A 23,076-nucleotide genomic window follows, 5' to 3' on the forward strand; every position below is an offset into this window, starting at 1 on the left:
GTGGGAGTGAGTTACAGACTGGAATCTATATTAGATTAGATTAGATTAGATTAGATTAGATTAGATTAGATTACTTACAGTGGGGTTCAGGGTGGTTTATATACAGATACCCAGGAGTGAGGTACAGACTGGATTCTAATTGAGGGGTTGGACCTGGTTTATATACAGACTGCCAGATACCTCGGAGTGAGTTACAGACTGAAGTTTAATTGAGGCGTTCAGGGTTGTTTAGATATAGAATATCATATACCCGGGAGCGAGTTACTGACAGGAATGTAATCGAGGGGGCTCGGGTGTTTTGTACGTCAAATAAGACATATCTGCAAGTGTTATGCAGGATGGAATCTAACCGAGGGGTTTGGTAAAAGTTCAAACATGCAATAACAGATAGCTGGGAATGATTTACAGGCTGGAATCTAATCCAGGGATTTGCGAAGATTTAATTATAGAATTAAAGATACCTGGGATTGAGTTACAGACTTGAATTTAATAAAGAGTTTCAGTCTTGTTTATACGTAGAGTAACAGATCCACACTATTCAGTTACAGCTTGAAATTTAATCGACCCGTTCAACGTAGTTTAAAATAACACAGACTTAGAAGTAAGTTACAGACTGGATTCTAACTAAAATATTCAATATGCTATATCGAATAACAAATGTCCAGGAGTGAGTTACAGACTGGAATCCGATCGGTGTGTTTGAGGTGGTTTATATGTATAATAACAGATACCCGGGAGTGAGTTACAGACTGGAATCCGATCGGTGGGTTTGGGGTGGTTTATATGTATAATAACAGATACTGGGAGCGAGTTGCAGACTGGAATTTAGTAGATACGTTCAGGATGGTTTAAAATGAGATAACAGATGCCTGGGTACATCTTTCTTTTACTGGTAGGAACCTAATGCTGCGATTTATGACGATTTAAATATCGAATAACAGATACCTGGGAGTGAGTTACAAACTGGAATATAACCAAGGGTCTTTTCGATGCAGAATAATAGGTCTTTGGGAGTGGGTTGCAAACTGGAATCTCATCGAGGTGATCAAGTTGCCTTTTTATATCGAATAACTGACTCCTGAGACTGAGTTACAGACTGAATTGCTTTCAAGGGGTTCATGGCGGTTTACGTACAGAATAACAGCTCCCTGGCAGTGATGTACAGACTGGAATCCAATGGAGGAATTTGGCATGGTTTATATACAGAGAAACAGGTAACCTGGTGTGATGTACAGACTGGGCTCTAATTGAGGGATTCGGCAACGTTTATATATAGACTAACAGGTACCCGAGAGTGATGCCCAAACTGAAATCTGTGGAAGAAGACATAACTGCAACTGCGTTACAGACTGAATTGTAATCGAGGTGCTTAGATTGGTTTATATATAGACAGAAGACTCCCAGGAGTGAGTTCCAGATAGGAATCTAATCGAGGGGTTCAAATCATATTGAACGAATGGTCCATCTACACGAAATTAAAGTTATCATTCTGTCCATTATAGTATCTAAATCTGTGAGATTTAGCAAACAGGTCTTCAATTGACACTTAAAATGTCATACAGCTTTGAACAGCTCATAAATCTATCAAAGTAAGCAAACTGGCTTTAAACATCCAGTGTGACTCATGGAGTCATAAACATCGACAGCGCAGAAACAAACCTATAGTCCAACTTTCCCAGTCTGACCAGATATCCCAAATAATCTAGTCCAATTTGCCAATAATTGGCCAATATGCATCCAAACCCTTCCATTTCAATAGCCATCCAGATGCATTTTAAATATTAAACTTATCCCATACTCCACCACTTTCACATTCCAGTCATACACCCACCGTCTGTGTGAAACATTTGTGCCTCAGGCCCCCTTTAAATCGTCCCCTCTCACCTTAAACTTATGAATCTCCAATTCTGGACCCCCTCACTTCAGGGAAAATACCTTGTCTATTGATCCTATCCATGCCCCTCATGAATTTATCAAACTCTTTCAGGTCACCTTTCAGACATCTCCATGAAAAATAGTCTGAGTCTGTTCAGCCTCTCCCAACAGTTTAAGCACTACACTCCTCTTAAAAGCTCATAAAACTATTATGGTTAGCACAAACACCATCAACACTCACTCACCTTAGGGCAATGCTCTGAACAGAGTCGACAGTATGGTGCTGGAAAAGAACAGCAGGTCAGGCAGCATCCGAGGAGCAGGAGAATCGACGATTCAGGCATAAGCCCTCCATCATTTCTTATGAAGGATTTATGCCGAAAACGTGGATTTCCCTGCTCCTCCGATGCTGCCTGACCTGCTGTGCTTTTCCAGCACCACACTCTCGACTCTGATCTCCAGCATCTGCTGTCCTCACTTTCTTGTAGTGCTTTTAACAGTTGATCAATGTGTCATATTAAGCAAACAGATCTTCTCCATGAAGTTAAAATGCCACACTGCTCTTAGCAGCTCATAAATCTGTCAAACTGAGCAAACAGACATCGAACATCCACTCTGGAGGTGTTCAATAATTGCTGGCCAGCCAGTGCTGCTGGCATCCCATGAGTGAATTAAATAATGCTGGATAGTTTTTTTGGTAAAAGCTTATAAACTTTTCAGATCTAGTGAGCAGATCTTAATAACATAATGAAAAGCTCATAAATCTGTCAAATTAAGCAAATTAAATTCTCACTTCATAAGCACAGTAGCATTCGCCATGGTTAGCACACCCATATATTCAATCCCCATTCAGCATCGGAGAATGCACTTTTACATCTCATAAAAATGTCATAATAAGCAAACAGAGTATTACGAGTCACCTAAAATAGCACAGATTGAGCAAAAAAGCCTTTCACTCACACAGACAATGCCGTAATGCCACTATTGGCTCATACATGTGCCATATTAAGTGAACAGACGGTGTATGTTTATTTAACATAGAATTCTGCTCTAAACAGCTCAGAAGGCTGCCAGATGTTCAAAACAGATATTCTACACCGAATTAAAATAGGATAATGCACATAGCAGCTTATAAATCTGTCAAATTAAGGAGACAGATGCCCATCACCCACTGAAGAGTGCAAACGTCTTGAACAGTTCATAAATCTGTCACGTTGAGCAAAAGGAACCTTTAAATTCCCATTCTGGCCGTAACAATTTACCCACGAGTCAGATTTAGCAAAAAAAAAGGACTCACGCACTTAAAATGCTATAATTCTTTAACAGCTCATGCATATGTCAAATTAAGCAAAATAAACATTAAAATCTACCTAAGAATCATGCAATTATTCACAGCTCACGCATCTGGCATGTTTAGCACGCATCTAGCTCAAACGTCGTTGAAGATAGGATAATGCACTTAACAGGTCAGCAATGTTGCAGACATAGCATTCAGACAATCATCATACATTTAAGAGAAAAAAAACTCTGAATTGCATATAAGGATGACAAATTAAGCATTCAGAACTTCAAAATCCACACAAAGTCTCTCAATACACTCATAAATATGTCAAAAGAAGAAAACAGATTTTCAAAACCGACACGCAATAGCATGCTGCAACACTTATTAGCTCATAAATGTGTCACGTCAGCAAAGAGATCTTCAACAACCATTGAAGAAGTCATGCCACTCATAAATCTGTCAAATTAAGATGTTCACTTTTTATCTTGCAGATCCGCAGTTGGACCCACCAGCGGAGCAAAATGCCACCTGGGTATTCAAAACTGGGCACTCTTCTCTTTCTCTGCCTGCTCTTCCGGGGTGGCCTCAGCGCCTGCACCACAAGCACCATCAATGACTGCCACAATGCTGACTTTGTGCCGGGGGCGCGGCTGGCGGGGCAGGGCTACGATGTGGTGACGCTGCAGCCCAAGGGGGCCTTTGTCATCGATGTGAACACCTGGCGCCCGGCCAATGGGAGCTGCACCCTCTGTGAAAATGAGCTGCTGAATGGCGTGCGCCAACGGATGCCCGTCTCACTGGTGGACTGGCGCACCCTGAGCTCCTGCCGGCGCTCAGTCTCCAGTCAGCTTTACCGATCGCTGGCCAAGCTGGCAGAGTCCGCCAACTCCACCATCACCAACAACTGGTGGGAGGACCTGTCCGTGCAAACACCCAAAGCTGCTGTCAAGGTGGTGCTGGCTGGATCCCATTCCAAGGTGGTGGAGTTTGGCACCACCCACTCCCAGAGCGATCGCTACAGTTTCACCAGTCAACAGTTCCAATGCCTCTACTACCAGAATCGGGTGAAGGGCAAGCCCCTCTTGGCTCCTGATTTTCAACGCTCCCTCCTAGTCTCCCAGCCAGCAACGTTGGCAATGACACATACCCCTACCAGAAGCTGGTGGCCACCTACCTCACGGCGGTGCAGCTGGACGGGCGTTATAAGGACGTGACGGCTATTCGGACGTGCAAGGCGGTGTATGAGGGCTACACTGCCGAGGAGGTTAAGAACTGCCTTACGGTGGAGGCTGGTGTCACGGTCGGCTTCACCACCAAATTCTCGGAGGGCTACAAGCGATGCCAGGAGAAGGCGTGCTCCATGAAGCACAGCAACTTCCACCAGGCCTTCAGCGACCGGGAGAAGTGGGTGACGGGGGGCCGGACCCGACAGGGGGTGGATCTCTTCTTCTCCAGGGACGGCTCGGCCTTTGCACGCTGGACGGAGAGCCGGCTCACCGGCCGGGCCTTGTGCGCTACGCCCTGGAGCCGCTCCACCACCTGCTGCCCTCTGGCGACCCCAGGAAGAAGATCCTGCAGCGCTACATCAGCAACTACATCACGGGCAACGCCATCTCCCAGAACTGCGGTGAGGGCCCTCGGTGCCCTCACGGGTCCTACCCCGACCCGCGCCAACCCTGCTCCTGCCTGTGCCGTGCGGACAGTTGTGTTGACCGGAACTGCTGCTCCAAGGGGAAGGGGCTGGGTCGCCTGATGGTCACCATCAAGCTGGGCCGGGACCTCTGGGGGGGACGTCTTCTCGGGCACCGACGGCTACTTGGTGGGCATGTACGGCCAGGCACAGTCCAGGACCTCCGTGATCTCAGGCAACAACAACCCCAAGTGGAACGCCAAGCTGGACCTTGGCCAGGTCAAGGCCGATAGCGGGAACAATCTGAGCATCGGGGTCTGGGATGAGGATGTCAGAACAAGCAATGACCTCCTGGGCAAGTGCCAGGTCAGACTGATCTCCGGCACCCATGGCAAGGTCTGCTATTTCAGCTATGGCAAGGTGACCTACGACTACAACTTCACCTGCGGCCCCCACCTAGGTGGCGCCACCTGCCAAAATTACATGCCCGGCCCTGGCAGTGTTCCCTTCACCACTGCCGTGGATGCAACCGTCCACACCCTCCTTCTCAACCCACACTTGCCCAATACCAGTTCCAAATCGCCATTCCCCATGATCTAATTCCCCTGACCTTTACCTCCGACAGTGTCTTTCCCGGACTGTATCCTCGCTATCATGATTGTAGCATTGTAAGCCCTGTACAACGTGGGAAGCTCTATGCCATTACATCAAAACGCTTTGAAGGCTTTTTCAACCGCGCAAGCAGCTCAATGCAGGAAAAGGTGGATTTGTATAATCTTTCACTTTCTCAATAAATCTAACTGTGCATTTAGCCTGTTCCATGTGATCTGTCTTCACGGGCACACTCGGTCAGCGAGCTTGTAGAGTGCTGTGGGGCTGTAAATGACGGGCATGGTAGGTAAAGGAAAGAAAAGTGTCCTCTTGCAATTACGCTTAAAAGTATAGGCGACTTTAAGAAATTGGTGACAACGGGGGAATCTGAGTACAGGACAAATTATGTTGTGATACATTGGTTCAACAGCTGGTCAGAGATCAGCTTAATTTCCCCAGGAACATAATAATATCCACGAAAAAGATAGATTGAGGAAAATGGGTAGGGGCGTGTATAGAGAAAGTGTTTGGGTTCATTCTTATTATGCAGAATGGGAATGGATTGGAAGGGCTTTGAGTCTTTTGGGATTATGAAGAGTGGGACTGAACGGGAATGTGTTTTGGTCGATGGGAACGTGCAGAGTGGAAGTGAATAGCAAGGAGTTTTGGGATTGGGTCGAGTGATTGTTAAAGGGAATGGGGTTGCATCACGTGACATTGTAAATAGTGGGAGGGATACCGAAGATGTTTGGTTCCAGTGGGATTGTGTGGAACGGGTCCAAATTGGAAGGGGTGTGAGTTCATTCGGATTGTGTAGAGTAGGAGGAAACAAACTTGTGTTAGGGCCCGTTGAGATTGTGTAGAGTGGGATTTCGCTCTGTTGGGATTAGAGTCAGAGAGAACCCTGGCAGGGTTCCCTTCACCACTGCCCTGGATGCAACCGTCCACACCCTCCTTCTCAACCCACACTTGCCCAACACCCGCTCCAAATCGCCATTCCCCATGATCTAATTCCCCTGACCTTTACCTCCGATTGTGTCTTTCCCGGACTGTATCCTCGCTATCATGATTGTAGCATTGTAAGCCCTGTACAACGTGGGAAGCTCTATGCCATTACATCAAAACGCTTTGAAGGTTTTTTCAACCGCTCAAACAGCTCAATGCAGGAAAAGGTGGATTTGTATAATCTTTCACTTTCTCAATAAATCTAACTGTGCATTTAGCTTGTTCCATGTGATCTGTCTGCACGGGCACACTCAGTCAGCGAGCTTGTAGAGTGCTGTGGGGCTGTAAATGACGGGCATGGTAGGTAAAGGAAAGAAAAGTGTCCTGGTGCAATTACGCTTAAAAGTATAGGCGACTTTAAGAAATTGGTGACAACGGGGGAATCTGAGTACAGGACAAATTATGTTGTGATACATTGGTGCAACAGCTGGTCAGAGATCAGCTTAATTTCCCCAGGAACATAATAATATCCACGAAAAAGATAGATTGAGGAAAATTGGTAGGGGCGTGTATAGAGAAGGTGTTTGGGTTCATTCTTATTATGCAGAATGGGAATGGATTGGAAGGGCTTTGAGTCTTTTGGGATTATGAAGAGTGGGACTGAACGGGAATGTGTTTTGGTCGTTGGGAACGTGAAGAGTGGAAGTGAACAGCAAGGAGTTTTAGGATTGGGTCGAGTGATTGTTAAAGGGAATGGGTTTGCATCACGTGACATTGTAAATAGTGGGAGGGATACCGAAGATGTTTGGTTCCAGTGGGATTGTGTGGAACGGGTGCAAATTGGAAGGAGTGTGAGTTCATTCGGATTGTGTAGAGTAGGAGGAAACAAACTTGTGTTAGGGCCCGTTGAGATTGTGTAGAGTGGGATTTCGCTCTGTTGGGATTCGAGTCAGAGAGAATGGCAACGGGTTTGTGGTCCATTTGGATCATGTAGAGTGGGAGTGAATGGAAAGGGGTTATGTCCATTGGGATTTTGCAGAGTTTGACTGAACGAGAGGACGTTTGGTTTCTTTTGTATGGTAGAGAGTGGGAGTGAATGGGAAAGTGTTTGTGTCCATTGGGATTGACTAGAGTGAGGATGAATGAGAATGGGGTTGAGTTATTTGGGACTGTGTAGAATGGGAGTGAATGGGAAGAGGTGGTGAGCCATTAGCATTTTGTAGAGTGGGAGTGAACAGGAATGGGTTTTGGCCCAATGGGATTGTATCAACTGTGAATGATCGGAAATTGGTTTTTAGTCCAATGGGATTGTGTCATGTGGGAGTGAATTGGAAAGGGTTATCGCCGGATGGGATTGTGTAGAGTGGGAGTGAATGGGAATAGGTCATAGCCCAATGGGATTGTGTGGAGTTGCAGAACATCGTGATAGATTTGTGTCCATTGGGATCGTGTAGCTTTGTGGTGAATGGATCGTTGTTTCACTCCAATTGGATTGCTTGGAGCAGAAGGGAATGTGAAGTGGATTAGTCCACTGAGATAGTTCCAACTAGGGTGGAACTTGATGTAGTTTGTTTCCATTTGGATTGTGTAGAGTGGAAGTGAACGGAAGGGCTTTGAGTCTATTGGGACTTTGAAGACTGAAACTGAATTGAAAGGGGTTTGTGTTTATTCGGATTATGTGGAGGGGGAGTGCACTGGAAGGGGATTGGCTGCATTGGGATTGTGCAGAATGGGAGCGAATGGAAAGTGACTTGGGTCCATTGGGATTGCATTAAGTGGGATTGAACGGAAATGAGTTTTAGTCCAATGGCACCACATGGAATTGGCGTGAATGGGACGTTATTCCTGTCCATTGGGTTGGAGTGGGAGTAGGCAGGAAGGAGTTTGGGTCCACTGGAAATGTGTAGAATGGAGGTGAATGGGGATGTGTCTCGGATCATGTGGATTATGTAGAATGGGGTTCGTATCATTTGGATTGTTTAGAGTGGGAATGCATTGGAAGATGTTTGAGCCATTTGGGATCGTGTGGAGTGACACTGAAAGGGAATGCATTTTAGTCCGAATGGTATTGTGTGTGTGGGAGTGAACTGGGAGGGGTCCGGCTACATTTTCATCAAAACTGATGTTGACACCCCTCTGAGAACATGAACCGAAACAGCCAAAGAGGGAAACATCACTCTATAATCTGTCAAAGGAGAGTGAACGGTGTTGTAGCCTGTTTGTCAGCAACTTCTAGTGTTTGAACAAAATAAATCCCTCACACTCACTTTGAAATCAGCAAGTAGAAATTCAGTTATCTATTTCACAGTGAGTAAATGAAGTATACTATTCACAAAACCGAATAAGTACCTTCTAACTACTAACTATTTTCGAATAACACAAGATTCTAATAGTATGATGTGCCACCAGAACTGTATATAATTCTCCAAGTACGGCTGCACGAGAGATTTATGCAGTTGCAACATGATTTCCTGTCTTCGAAACTCAATCCCTCTGCTAATAAAACCTGACACACCGAACGCCTTCCTAACAACCCTATCAACCTGGCTGGCCACTTTCAGCACATGGACACTGAGATCTTTCTGCTCATCCACACGACCAAGCATCTTACCATTTGCCCAGTAAACCTTATTCCTGTTACTTCTTCCAAATTGAACCACCTCACACTTTTCCACATTAAACTCCATTTGCTACCATTCAGCCCAGCTCTGCAGCTTATCGATGTCACTGTGCAACCTGCAACATCCCTCCACACTGCCACAACTCCACCGACCTTCGTGTCATCCGTAAATTTACTAACCAATCCTTCTACGCCCTCATCCATGTCATTATGCAAATGACAAACAACAGTAGTGCTAAAACAGATCCTTGCAGTACACCATTTGTAACTTAACTCCAGGATGAACATTTCCCACCAACGACCACCCTCTGCCTTCTTACAGCTGGCCAAATTCTGATCCAAACCGCTAAAGCACCCTCAATTCCATGTCTCTGTATTTTCTGCAGGAGCCTCCTGTGGGAAACCTTATCAAACGCTTTACTGAGATCCATTTACACCGTATCAACTGCTTTACCCTCATCCACTTGTTCGGTAACCTTCTCAATGAACTCAATAAAGTTTGTGAGGCACGGTCTTCCCTTCACAAGCTTATGTTGACTATCTCTAATTAAATGATTCCTTTCTAGCTTATTAGAAATCCTATCTCTGACAACCCTTTCCAAAACTTTACCCACAACTGAAGTAAGGCTCACTGTTCAATAATTAACAGATTTACATCTACTCCCCTTCTTGAACAAAGTGACAGCATTTGCGATCCTCCAATCTTCTGGCAGTATTTGTGTAGATTATTATGACACAAGGATCTGCAAAGCCAAAGGATCTGCATTCTCCTCCCTAGCTTTCCAGAGAATCCTAGGATACATGACATCTGGCACAAGGTATCTCTTTTCTATTTTCACACATTCCAAATTGCTTAACCACCTGTTTATCAATCTCAGTCCCATCAACTCCAATAGCACGTATCTCAGTATTGTCCGTGACAACATTGTGCTTTTCCAGTGTGAATACTGACAAACGATATTCATTTAGCGCCTTTCCTATCTCTTTGGACTCTAAGCACAACTTCTCGCTATTATCCTTGACTGGGTCTAATCTTACTCCAGTCATTATTTTATTTCTGACGTATCTACACAAAGCTTGCAGGTTTTCCTTGATCCTTCATGCTAATGATTTCTTATGTCCCCTCCTGGCTCTTCTTAGCGCTCTCTTTCCGTCCTTCCTGCCCACCTTGTATCTCTCAAGCGCCCGAGCTGAACCTTCACGCCTCATCTCACCGTAAGCCTACTTCTTCTTCTTGACAAGGGATTCAACGTCATCAGTAAACCACGGTTCCCTCGCTCAACCACTTGCTCCCTGTCTGACAGGTGCATACCTATCAAATCCATGAACATGTTCCACGTTTTAATTGAACCAGACCTCTGCAGTTTCCTTTCCCTTCTTCTGCATCATACATAGGATCATATTTAGTCACGGACTTGACTTTCTGATAATCAGCTCAGAGTCTCCCAACTTCCCAACTTCTATATTCAATGCCCTGACTCCTGACAGATGTCCTCTTAAATCTCTCTCTGCATGCGGTATATCTCAGGACAATCACAAACTGCTCTCTGAAACTCGCCTGAGTCACAGCATAAATCCCAGTGGTAGTGCAGCAGCTCAATAGCTGCAGTAGGAAGTTTAATTCCATCAGAAAAAAATGTGTAGATATAGTGTTTGGCAACCCAACCAGTACATGCGGAACCATATAGTATAGAACATTAGTAAAGACCACAACATCATGAAATTGTCCGAGATAGCTATGAGTAGGACGATGGATTTCCTTCGATTCTCCAACTCTGGATCTCTGGCACTCTCCCAAATGCTGTGTGCCCGGAGTCTCCTGTGGGCTCTGCTGTTCCCTCGCTCAACCACTTGCTCCCTGTCTGACAGGTGCATACCTATCAAATCCATGAACATGTTACACGTTTTAATTGAACCAGACCTCTGCAGTTTCCTTTCCCTTCTTCTGCATCCTACATAGGATCATATTTAGTCACGGACTTGACTTTCTGATAATCAGCTCAGAGTCTCCCAACTTCCCAACTTCTATATTCAATACCCTGACTCCTGACAGATGTTCTCTTAAAACTCTCTCTGCATGCGGTATATCTCAGGACAATCATAAGCTGCTCTCTGAAACTCGCCTGAGTCACAGCATAAATCCCAGTGGTAGTGCAGCAACTCAATAGCTGCAGTATGAAGTTTAATTCCAGCAGAAAAAAAATGTGTAGATATCGTGTTTGGCAACCCAACCAGTACATGCGGAACCATATAGTATAGAACATTAGGAAAGACACAACATCATTACATTGGCCGAGATAGCCATGAGTCGGACGATGGATTTCCTTCGATTCTCCAACTCTGGATCTCTGGCACTCTCCCAAATGCTGTGTGCCCGGAATCTCCTGTGGGCTCTGCTGATCACGAGGATGTGTCTGACAATAAAAGCATTGCACAACAGGATCAGGAGAAATGGGAAGGCTGGGGTGGGAATCGTGTAGACGAACGTGGTTGCTACCCAGAATGGTGAAACGTCAGCATACAATCTAGATTAGATTATCTACAGTATGGAAACAGACCCTTCGGCCCAACAAGTCCACACCGATCCTCCGAAGAGTAACTCATGTAAATCTATTCTCCTACATTGACCCCTGACTAATGTACCAAACAATATGGGCAATTTAGCATGGCCAATTAAGCTAACCTGCACATCCGGATTGTAGGAGGAAACCAGAGCACCCCGCAGACACGGGGAGAATGTGCAAGCTCCACACAGTCACACAAGGTGGGAATTGAACCTGGGACCCTGGCGCTGTGAGGCAGCAGTGCTAACCACTGAGCCACCGTACCGCCCAGACAAAACCGGGTTTGGTTCACCAGCACATGCCACTCTGTCAACTTTAAATACCAGAAAATGGTCTTTGAACAGCACAGCACAGTTACTGTACACAGATCCACAGCCACTGTTCCCGCATTTCAATATGTACTTTTCAGGTTCTGGCAACAGATGGCGACAAATCAGTCAAAGGTGAAAGCGACGGTGAACCAGACTGATCAGTCAGTTGCTGCATGGAGTATAACAGTGTGGATGTTACACAGAGGAATGGGCTTCAGGAAATGCAAATTTTCTTTAAAAGTAATTGGAATGTGCCTCAAAGTCAGATCCAGAAGATGACCAGCATGTCAATTACTGCCATGGCGACCAGGTAATGGGTGATGCACGTCGAGAGACCGCAATTTCCTAAACACAGGATCACTATCGTCACTGGATTAGCTGTGTGGAAGGAAAACACGCAGGGACATCAGAAATCCCGTCAGACACAAAATAATAGTTTAACTCAGCACCAATTGACAGTATTAAATGTGCCTTCTTGCTTAGGTTATTATATTCAAATGGTCACACCCAGTACTGATCATGCACTTGGAGACAGCAATGGTCCTGGCAAACATCTATTGAGCATCAGGAAGTTGTAGAAATGGGTTTTTGCACTGAACAACCAACTCAGATTTCGAAAAATAAAACATACCAGGGACACCAACAATATCGAGAATTGAATACAAATAAATTTGGGCAACTTCATGTAGAAATTGAACAGTAATGCAAGTTGGTAACTGATATCCAGAAAAATTGTTAAACAAGAATGGATGTATTTCTGTTGTTGTGACATTCCAATGAATTGGCCTTGCATTCCATTTGCTCCCCTCCCTCGGCATCCATAGCTGACATCACGGCTCGTGGCGGAGGTGATATCCTCACTCATATCCTTACAACTCAGGGAAAACTCCACTCTCCGCTAATTTAAACCAGCAACAAGGAAATGATTCACTCCCGTGTGGTAATCTCTGTAAGTTCGAGAGGCCATGAACAATTTAAGGTAAAGACTAACAACTTTATTTCTGAAATTATAACAGAGAATGACTCACTAACAACGATTTACAACTCCTTCCTCGATCCCATCTTTTACTTACCCTTCTACATTACAAGTCTGATAAAACCCCCGAGTAAGACTGACCATAAATTCAGATTTCAAAACCAGGCAGCTGTTGAATCTTCCCTTTGTATCTTCGTCTGTAGTTTATATTGGATCTTGTTCAGAACACTTAATGCTGTCAGGTAGTTCTGACAGCTTTTAACTTTCCTCAAGGTACAGTATACTTCTATACCTTCATAACGATATGCAGAGATAACACTTTGAGGGAAGCTTCCGATAACACAATCAGGGTCGGTGTTGACCTAAGGTCATTGACCATCACGTAGAGTCAACGAGACATAGAGACATACAGCACAGAAACAGACCGACAGTCCAACTCAACTATGTCGACCAGACATCCTAACCTAATCTAGTCCTATTTGCCACTCTGCCTCTGAATCCATCCTATTCATGTCCCCATCCAGAATGCTGTATTGTGCCTGGCAGCTCATTCTATACAGGCACAGATCTCTGACTGAAAAAAGTTGTCCCTCAGATACCTTTTAAATTTTCCCCACTTACTCTCGTCCTATGCCTTCTAGTTCTGGACTCCTAGACGCAAGGGCAAAGACATTGTCAATTTACGCTACCCATGCCGTTATTGACTGTATTGACCTCATAACGTCACCCCTTAGCCTCTGATGCTCCAGGGAAAACAGCCCCAGCTTATTCAGCTTCTCCCTACAGCTCACTCTAACCTTGGCAACAAAACATTGTCAATCTTTTCTGAATACCTTCAAGTTCACAACGTCCTTCCTGTCTCACAGAGACCAGTATTGCACGCAAAATTCCAAAAGTGTCCTAACCAATTTTCTATAGAGTCGCAACATGACTTGCCAAATCCTATACACAATGCATTGACCAATGAAGGAATGCATAGCATTCACTTTCTTCACTATTCTGTGTACCTGCGAATCCTCTTTGAAGGAACTATGAAGCTGCAGTTCAATGTTTCTTTGTTCAGTAATACTCCACAGAACCTTATTAGCACCTCAGATTGACCTGAATTAAACTCTGTCTGACACTCCTCAGCCGACTGCACCATCGCAGCCCTAATTAAATCCTCTCTCCCTCTCCAACACATCTCCTACGTCAATGTAGTCAAAAACAGAGCCAGTGTCGAGTGGTTTAGAGATTTACTGAGTGAAGGGGTAGAATGAATTGTCTAAGGGCCCCATGCAACTGTCCTGCTCTGGTCTCTGAATGAGGTCGGCTATTTGAAAGCAACGTTTAAGAAAAGAGGGTGGGCTGAGGGGAGAGCATGTTCTGGTGATATTATCATAGCCTCCCAACGGTGTGGAAACAGGCCATTTAGCCCAACAAATCTACACTAATGAAGAGTAAACTATTTATACATATCCCCCTACGTTTACCCTTGACAATGCTCCAAACATGACAGGCAATTTAGCATGGCCAATTCACCTAAGCTGCACAGCTTTGAATTGTGGGAGGAAGCTGGAGCACTCGGAGGAAACCCACGCAGTCACAGGCAGAACATGCAACCTCCACACAGACAGTCGCCCAGAGGCTGGAATTTTACCCGGCACCCTGGCGCTGTGATGCAGCCGTGATAACCACTGAGCCACCGTGCCGCCCACAATTGTCGTTACATTGTTCAGTCAGAAAGAGAGGCAATGCTCCCAGAACCTGTGTTCGCACCTCTCCATGGCAGATTACGGAGTTTTCATTCAATCAATAAATGACTCCGGCGATGCCCAGGAAATTGTTGCCAAATGTCACGAATGAATGGTTCCGTCGAAGCCTGGGAGAAAGTGAGGTCTGTAGATGCTGGCAATCAGAGTCGATCGCGTGGTGCTGGAGAAGCGCAGCAGGTCAGGCAGCATCCGAGGAGCAGGAGAATCGACGTTTCGAGCATAAGCCCTTCATTAGGAAACTTTTTGGGCCACTGCTGTTTGTCACTTTTAGAAATAACTGCGACATAAGAACAGGTGGATGGGTTAGTAAGTTTGCAGATAAGACGAAAGTCGGTGGACAGTGTGAAAGACTGTTGCAGGTTGCAGGGAGTCTTGGACCGAATGCAGAATTGGGCTGAGAGGTGGCAAATGGAGTTCAATGTGAGGTGATTCACTTTGGGAAGAATGGAAAGATTCTCGGTAGTGTGGATGTGGACAGGGATCTTGGAGTCCATGTACGTAGATCCCTGGAAGTTGCCACCCAGGTTGATAGTGCTGTTAAGAAGGCATACAGTGTGTTAGGTTTCATTGGTAGAGGGATTGAGTACTGGAGCCGTAACGTCATGCAGCAAATGTACAAACCACTGGTGCGGCCGCACATGGAATATTGTGTGCAATTCTGTTCGCCCCATTACAGGAAGCATATGGAAACAGTGGAAAAGGTGCAAGGGAGATTTACCAGGATGTTGCCTGGTCTGGAGGGAAGGTCTCATGAGGAAAGGCTGAGAGAATTGAGTCTGTTCTCATTGGAAAGAAGCAGGCTAAGAGGGGATTTGATAGAGGCATACAAGATGATCAGAGGATTAGATAGGGTGGACAGTGAAAGTCTTGTTCCCAGGATGATGATATTAGCCTGTACGAGGGTTCAGAGCTACAAATTGAGGGGTGATAGAGGGGTCAACGGCAGGTTCTTTACTCAGAGAGAGGTAAGGGCGTGGAATGCCCTGACTGCCAATGTAGATAATACAGTGACACTAGGGAGTATTAAACATGGCTGAGGATGGAATAGTGTACGGGGATGGGCGTAGATTCGTTCACATCGAAAGCTGAAGGACCAGTTCGGTGCTGCATTTTTCTATGTTCTATGTCTAAGCCTGGTATGACACCACTCAGTGAAGATCCCAAATGGTGACAATTCTGGTCCACCAGCTCCCTTGCCGTTTTTGAGCAAAGACGGTTGTGACTTATTGGCAGGTTCTGAATCATTCAGTCTATGGTTCCAAATTTGGAACCGGAGGGAATTATTTCAGAATAAGGGGTCGCCCATTGCAGACAGTGATGAGGAGGAATTTCTTCTCTCTGAGAGGAGTGAATCTATGGGATTCTTGACCGCAAAGGGGTGCTGTGGCTGGGTTATTCAGTATGTTCAAGGCTGAGAGAGAGAGAGAGAGAGATCATTTTATTTCTAATCTGGCTTGAAAATCAGAGATAGTGTAAGAAAGTGGAGTTGAGAACGATTGGATGAGAAATGAACTCATTGAACGGCAGAAGAGTTTCAATTGGCAGAATGGTTTCCTCCTGCTGCTCCGTCTAACTGAGTTGTGATTGAACACGCTGCCGGGAGTTGACAGGTAGAGTTGGGGCATGTGTGGATCCCGCTTCGCCATGGCACGACAGTCTTGCTGGACTCCGTTATGTTCAGTCCATTGCCATTGTCACACAGCAGACATGTCAATAGCGCAGAGCTCTGTGCAGTCAGACACAGCTAATGGTACTTAAAACTTACTCACCAGGTACAGCGAAGAGCAGGTAGTAGATCTGCCCGATCCTGAGGAGGACACGATACATCTCCAATTCAACACTTATTCCCACTTTCACGCTGCACCTTAAGATTTTATGTTCTCAGATTCCAATTCCTCCTCTCTGCCCTCTCTCTCTACCTCTTTCTCTGTCTTTCTGTCTGTCAGTCTGACTTTCTCCTCACCTCTCTTTCTGTCCCTTCATCTCTCTCACTCTGTCTCTCTCCCTCTGTCTCACGTTCTCTGTCTATCTCCCTCTCCCTGTGTCTCTCTCTCTATTACAGTACATGATGCTGGGACTGACAGACTGTGCCGTGTTAAGCTCATATCAGAACACTTCAACACATGTTTTACATTTCTCCGTGGATATGTTGGTGAGTTGTCACTGTCACTTACAAATGGAACACATTGGTATTACGTAGCAGCCTCCTGTGCGTCACCATGTCAAAGACCTTATGGAAATCTGAATACATCACGTCAACTGGCTCACATTTGTCTAACTCTCAAGAATCTCAACACTGTCCAGGACAAAGCAGCTCCCTCTATCGACATGCTCACGTGTCCCTTCATCTCTCAATCCAAAACATCACCATTTATCAGTGTTTACCATCTGTGAGGTGCAATGCAGAAATTCACAAAGGGTCTTGAGACAGCACCTTCTAAACTGATGAGATGACCACCTTTAATGGCAATTCGAGCAGATATATGGGAACACCAGCCTCTACAAATTACCTTCCAATTCACTTGCTATCATGACTTGGAAATAGCTCGATTATGCCTTCACTGTCACTTGGTCAAAATCATGGAGCTCCCTTCCTAACGGCACTGAGTGGCTCACCCCTCCATTCAGAAGGCACTGCAGTGGTTGGAGAAAGCAGATCACTACCACTGTTCTTGGAGGGTGAATGCTCAGGGTGCTCCGCATAGTCAGAGTGTACGCACTGAGGGGGCTTGGCACTGTCGGAGGGTCAGTGCTGAGGGAGCTCTGTAGTGTTTGAGAGTCAGTGCTGAGGGAGCTCTGCACTGTCAAACCAGGATTGTTGAGGACGCCCCACAGTGCGTGGACTCCGCACCATCAGAATGCTAATACTGAGGGAGAACGCCGCAATTTTGGAGGGTTAGTGCTGAGGAAGGGAGAGAGGAACGGAGAGAATGGAGAGAAGCAACAGAGAGACAGATAGAGCGGGAGCGAGATAGGACAGAGGAAGAGAGAGAAAGGGAGACAGAGAGACTGAAGCGGAGAAAAAGAGAGATTTCGGGAGAAATAAAGAGAAGTAAAAAGAGGGAGGGAGTGTCAGAGAGAGAGAGAAGTGGAGAGACAGAGACGTAGATGAAGAGACACAGAAATTGAGCGTGTCAGAGACAAGTAGTGACAGAAGGAGGCCATCTGGGTTGTGCGTTTTTTGAACTGGTCCTCCTGGGAGCAGATGCGGCGGAGTCGAAGGAATTGGCAGAAAGCAGTGACAGAAATAGGACTGGGTCCTTTGGTCCATTATATTTTTTGAGTTTAAAAACAATTTAGTGCCCTGTAAATCCCGCCTGAGAGTATCTGTGGTCTCCCAGCACCAAATGGACTGTCACGATACAGGCAGTCAGCTCGCCATCACATTATCAGGGAATGGTCTGACCAGAAACACAAACATCCCATCAAGGATTAAATAACGGTAATCACGCGTTTCCAGTTTCCAATCACAAAGCATCCCTAAAATTACAGATGAAGGAACTTGAACATGAAATTTCAGACCGATGGGATCAGTCGTGATTTCTGTCGTGATTGTCTGTAGTCAGCAATGAGGAAACATCTCCCTGAAGCTTTGTCGAGGTCACTTTTCGCGTCTACACAAATCACTCTGCCCCCTTCTTCAATGTCAACATTTCTCTAGTTATTTGTCCGACTTCATGTTTCCCCTTTCTGTGTTTTTGCTCATTTCCCCAGTTTCAGATGCTAACAATATTCCAGTGCAGGGAACTCCAAAGCATTCATCAGGAGAGTCTCCTGGAATCCACGTTCTTCCCTTCCTCTGAATAGGATGCAATCAGTAAATAGCCCTTTTCATCGGTGCCACCTCTTGGCCTTCATAGCCCTATCATCTTCTAAAAGAGGTTTCACGGTTCTCACTCTGTGGTGGTCTTTTCACAAGAAATTTCACCATCCAATCTTCATCACGATCGTTAGATTCACACACGCAGAGCTTTGGTCCGTTCATTTCTATTAGATTAGATTACTTACAGTGTGGAAACAGGCCCTTCGGCCCAACAAGTCCACACAGACCCGCCGAAGCATAACCCACCCATTCCTGGGCATTTGCACCTTTACCTAACACTACGGGCAATTTAGCATGGCCAATTCACCTGACCTGCACATCTTTGGACAGTGGGAGGAAACCGGAGCACCCGGAAGAAACCCACGCAGACACGGGGAGAATGTGCAAACTCCACATAGTCAGTCTGAGTCGGGAATTGAACCCGGGTCTCTGGCGCTGTGAGGTAGCAGTGCTAACCACTGTGCCACCGTGCCGCCCACTCACCTAACATTACGGGCTATCCAGCATGGCCAACTCACCTAACCTGCACATTTTTTTGGATTGTGGGAGGAAACCTGAGCACCCAGAAGAAACCCATGCAGACATGGGGAGAATGTGCAGACTCCACAGAGACAGTTGCCCGAGGCGGGAACTGAACCCCTGTCTCTGGCGCTGTGAGGCTGCAGTGCTAATCACTGTGCCGCCGTGCCGCCCACACACCTGCTAACTAACACCTGCTTCTCCAATTCTTTCTCTCGAGGAGAGTACGGTTTCAACCTGTTGACACGACGCACTCGATACCATTGTGAGCCAAAATCCTGTTCTCATTCGAAAACGAATGATTGAACCCTGCCCCTCCCAGACGTCTCGTTTGAAGTTGTCCCTCCACCACCTGCCCAGGTCAACTCAATCCACGCCCCAACTAACTATTTGCATAGCCATAGATATTCTCTGTCTTTCTGTTTCTTGCACCTCTCATTTTCTCCCCTTGTGTCTCGACCGAACAAGTAGCTTTTTTTTCCAGGCCTTACCTTTCCAATCGTCCCTGTCAGGAAAAATGAGGGCAATCGATGGGCGAGACGGGAATAATCCTTTCCCTTCCTCGGTTTGATTTGATTTGTTATGGTCACGTGTACCGAGATACAGTGAAAAGTATTGCTATCCAGGAATTGAATTGAATTGAACTTATTGTCACGTGTCCTGAGCCACAGTGAAAAGCTTTGTCTTGTGAGTAATACAGTCGGATCACATTGTTAAGTAGCATAAATAAGAAAGTAATAGGGAAACAGCGGCAAAAACAAAAGAAAACTGCACAGGTACAGGCGAATATTAAGATTTTGTGAATCCATTCAGTATTCTAACAACAGCAGGGTAGAAACTGTTAGGAAACCGTACCATACATAAGCACACCAGGGTAATTGAAGAGGATGAAGAATACAGTTTCTCACCAGTTCCAGATTCCCATTACCTTCTCGGTGACAATGCTGCACCTCACATCCTGCTGTAAAGCACCTGCTCCTATCCTTAAGTCTACAATCCCTTCCCGAATCATTTACATTTTGTTCCAGCTACAGAAAAGTGGCAGAGAAAGATCGACTTCCATATTTGAGGAGTCCGTTTGTAAGTCTGATAACAGCGGGGAAGAAGCTGCACTTGAATCTGTCCGAACTTATATCTGTTTGTACCTTCTTCCTGATGGAAGAGGGTGGAAGGCAGAATAACCGAGGTTGGAGGGGACTTGATGATACTGGCCACCTTCCTGAAGCAACCAGCTGTGCAGATGGAGTCAACGGATGGAAGTTTGGTTTTCACGATGGACTGGGCTGTTGTATAAAACCTTTCAGAATGTCTTGCAGTTGCTGAGATGCATCCTAATGGGATGTTTTCTGCAATACATCAACAAAAACATGTCAGTGGAATTGTTATCGTGGTGAACTTCCTTAGCCTCCTGATGAAGCAGAGACAGGTAGGGTTAGGGGCTTCCCTGATCAATGACCCGAGGGAAGTGGGTATATATTTAAGACAAAGGGGCAGGAGGTTTAGAGGGGGATGTGAGGAAGAGCGTTTCCTCCCAGACGGTTGGGGGCAGTGGGGGGAGGGAATCACGAACAGGTTGCCTGTAAGTTTGGCAGAGTGCAGAAACCCTCATCACACTTTTGCGTCACCAGAGTAGACATGCTGTTGGAACAATTGCTGTGGGATGTGCAGGGTGACCTCTTGATGGGCTGAAGGGTCTTTCGCTGTGCATAGATCTCTGTGCCTACCCATCCGTGCGTTCTCGGCTCAATCCGATAGTGTGATGATAGAATGTGTGCACAACACCCCAGCAGGGGTATATCCAGTCTGGTAGCGAGATTTGGCGCGCACGTTTGGCGCGTTCGCTCTATCACCTCCCTGCACCCTTTCCCTATGGGTAAGGAGATTCCATATTTGAGGAGTCCGTTTGTAAGTCTGATAACAGCGGCGAAGAACCTGCACTTGAATCTGTCCGAACTATCTGTTTGCACCTTCTGCCTGATGGAAGGCAGAATAACCGAGGTTGGAGGGGACTTGATGATACTGGCCGCCTTTCTGAAGCAACCAGTTGTGCAGATGGATGGAAGTTTGGTTTTCACGATGGAATTGGCTGTTGAATAAAACCTTTCAGAATGTCTTGCAGTTGCTGGGATGCATCCTAATGGGATGTTTTCTGCAATACATCAACAAAAACAGGCCAGTGGAATTGTTATCGTGGTGAATCTCCTTAGCGTCCTGATGAAGCAGAGACAGGTAGGGTTAGGGGCTTCCCTGATGGATGGATCAATGACCCAGAGGAGGTGGGTGTATATTTAAGACACAGGGCAGGAGGTTTAGAGAGGGATGTGAGCAAAGTCGTGTTCACCCAGACAGTGGGGGAAATCAGGAACCGCTAACCTGTAAGGTTGGCAGAGTGCGGAAACCATCATCACACTGAAGGGCTGGTGATAATCTTGCAACACCAAAGTAGATATGCTATTGGGTTAATTGCTGGGAATTGCTGTGGTGTATGCAAGGGCGAACGTTTGATGGGCTGAAGGGTCTTTTGCTATGTATAGATCTCTGTGCCTAGCCATTCGTGCGCTGTCTCCACTGTGCTCGAATCCATCCGATGGTTTGATGATGGGAATTGTGCACAGTACCGCAGCCGGGTCACATCCAGTCTGGTAGCTTCTTGTGCTTTCACTCCATCATCCTCCTGCTCCCTTTCCCTGTGGGTGAGAAGATTCGATTCCCATCTCCAAATAAAGAAGACGGGAGGATGATTGAGGCCATTTTATCCCCACAATCCAGTTCTGCCATTGAATAGGATCATGGTTCAACTCATTCCCCGTTCCTTGTTTTCTCCCCTGTGCCCTTTAGACCCAAGAATGATGCATTTCCCCCTCTAGAAAATATTTAATGTTTTCACCTCGACAGCTTTCAGTGGCACAGAGTTCCACATGGTTGCCCAGTCTCTGAGTCAAGACCATTCGCCTCATCTCAGTTCTCCCCCATTGCTTTCTGTCTATGAACGTCTGATTCTGGACTATCCACCTGAATAGGAGAAAGTGAGGATTGCAGATGCATTCCTGAAGAAGGGCGTATGCCCGAAACGTCGATTCTCCTGTTCCTTTGATGCTGCCTGACCTGCTGCGCTTTTCCAGCAACACATTTTTCAGCTCTATCCACCTGAATCCCCTGCATTTACCACTGTTAGAATTGCTTCGATTTCTGCCGGATCCCCCCTTCTAATTCGTCAACATTCCCAGGGAATATTATCTTCTCTGATTCAGTCCCTCTTCAGATGTCAGTCCAGATATCAGTCTGGGAAACTTTCGCTGCTCTGCCTCTTTTTCCAGAACTATCTTCCTCAGATGAGGAAACTCCAAAACCGCACACACGATACCAGAGGGGTGCTTTCACCCTGTAAAATTGCAGGAAGACCTCCTTGCTCCAAAACTACAGTCCTCTCAGGAGTAAAGTCCAAATCCCATTTACTTTCCTCACATCTCACTGGATCAGGGAATGTTGCGTAAGGGCACTCCTGGATTATTTCAATGTCCCCACTCCCCCAGTGTATCATGATTCAGTAAGTGACAATCTCAATTCAGGTTAATATCCATTTTCAAGATCACCATCATTGACACGAGTTCCCAGCTTCACAGCTTATCAATAGGACTTCAATTCTCCGAGATGTGGGGATAAGAATTCCAAACCACGGCACCAAAGCATTAGCCTCTTTCTCCGGTATTACACTGAAGTGTTGTTACCCCTCAGGTCCTGTCTCCCGAGCTATGTTTCAAAGAGAAGGGATGCCAGGAGGTAGTGACGGCTTTAGACCGAGCGCGCCATCAAGGAGCCCGAGCAAAACTGGAATCAATGTGCATCCGGGGCCAAATTCTCCGGTGGCTGGAGTCACTCCTTGCACAGAGGAACATGCACATTTGCTAGAAATGACACATTTGCTAGAAATGTGTCATTTCAGCTCCTGCACATCTCTGCAGGAGTTCTTCAAGGTAATGTCCTGGGGCTAACCATATTTTCCTGCTTCATCGATGAACTTCCCTCATTAAAAAAAGTCACAAGTGGAGATGTTCGCTGACGATTGTACAGTGCTCATCACCATTCATTACACCTTAGATACTGAGCTGAAAATGTGTTGCTGGAAAAGCGCAGCAGGTCAGGCAGCATCCAGGGAACAGGAGAATCGACGTTTCGGGCATAAGCC

This window comes from Chiloscyllium plagiosum, chromosome 49 (genome assembly GCF_004010195.1).
Source record: "Chiloscyllium plagiosum isolate BGI_BamShark_2017 chromosome 49, ASM401019v2, whole genome shotgun sequence".
Lineage (NCBI taxonomy): Eukaryota > Metazoa > Chordata > Chondrichthyes > Orectolobiformes > Hemiscylliidae > Chiloscyllium > Chiloscyllium plagiosum.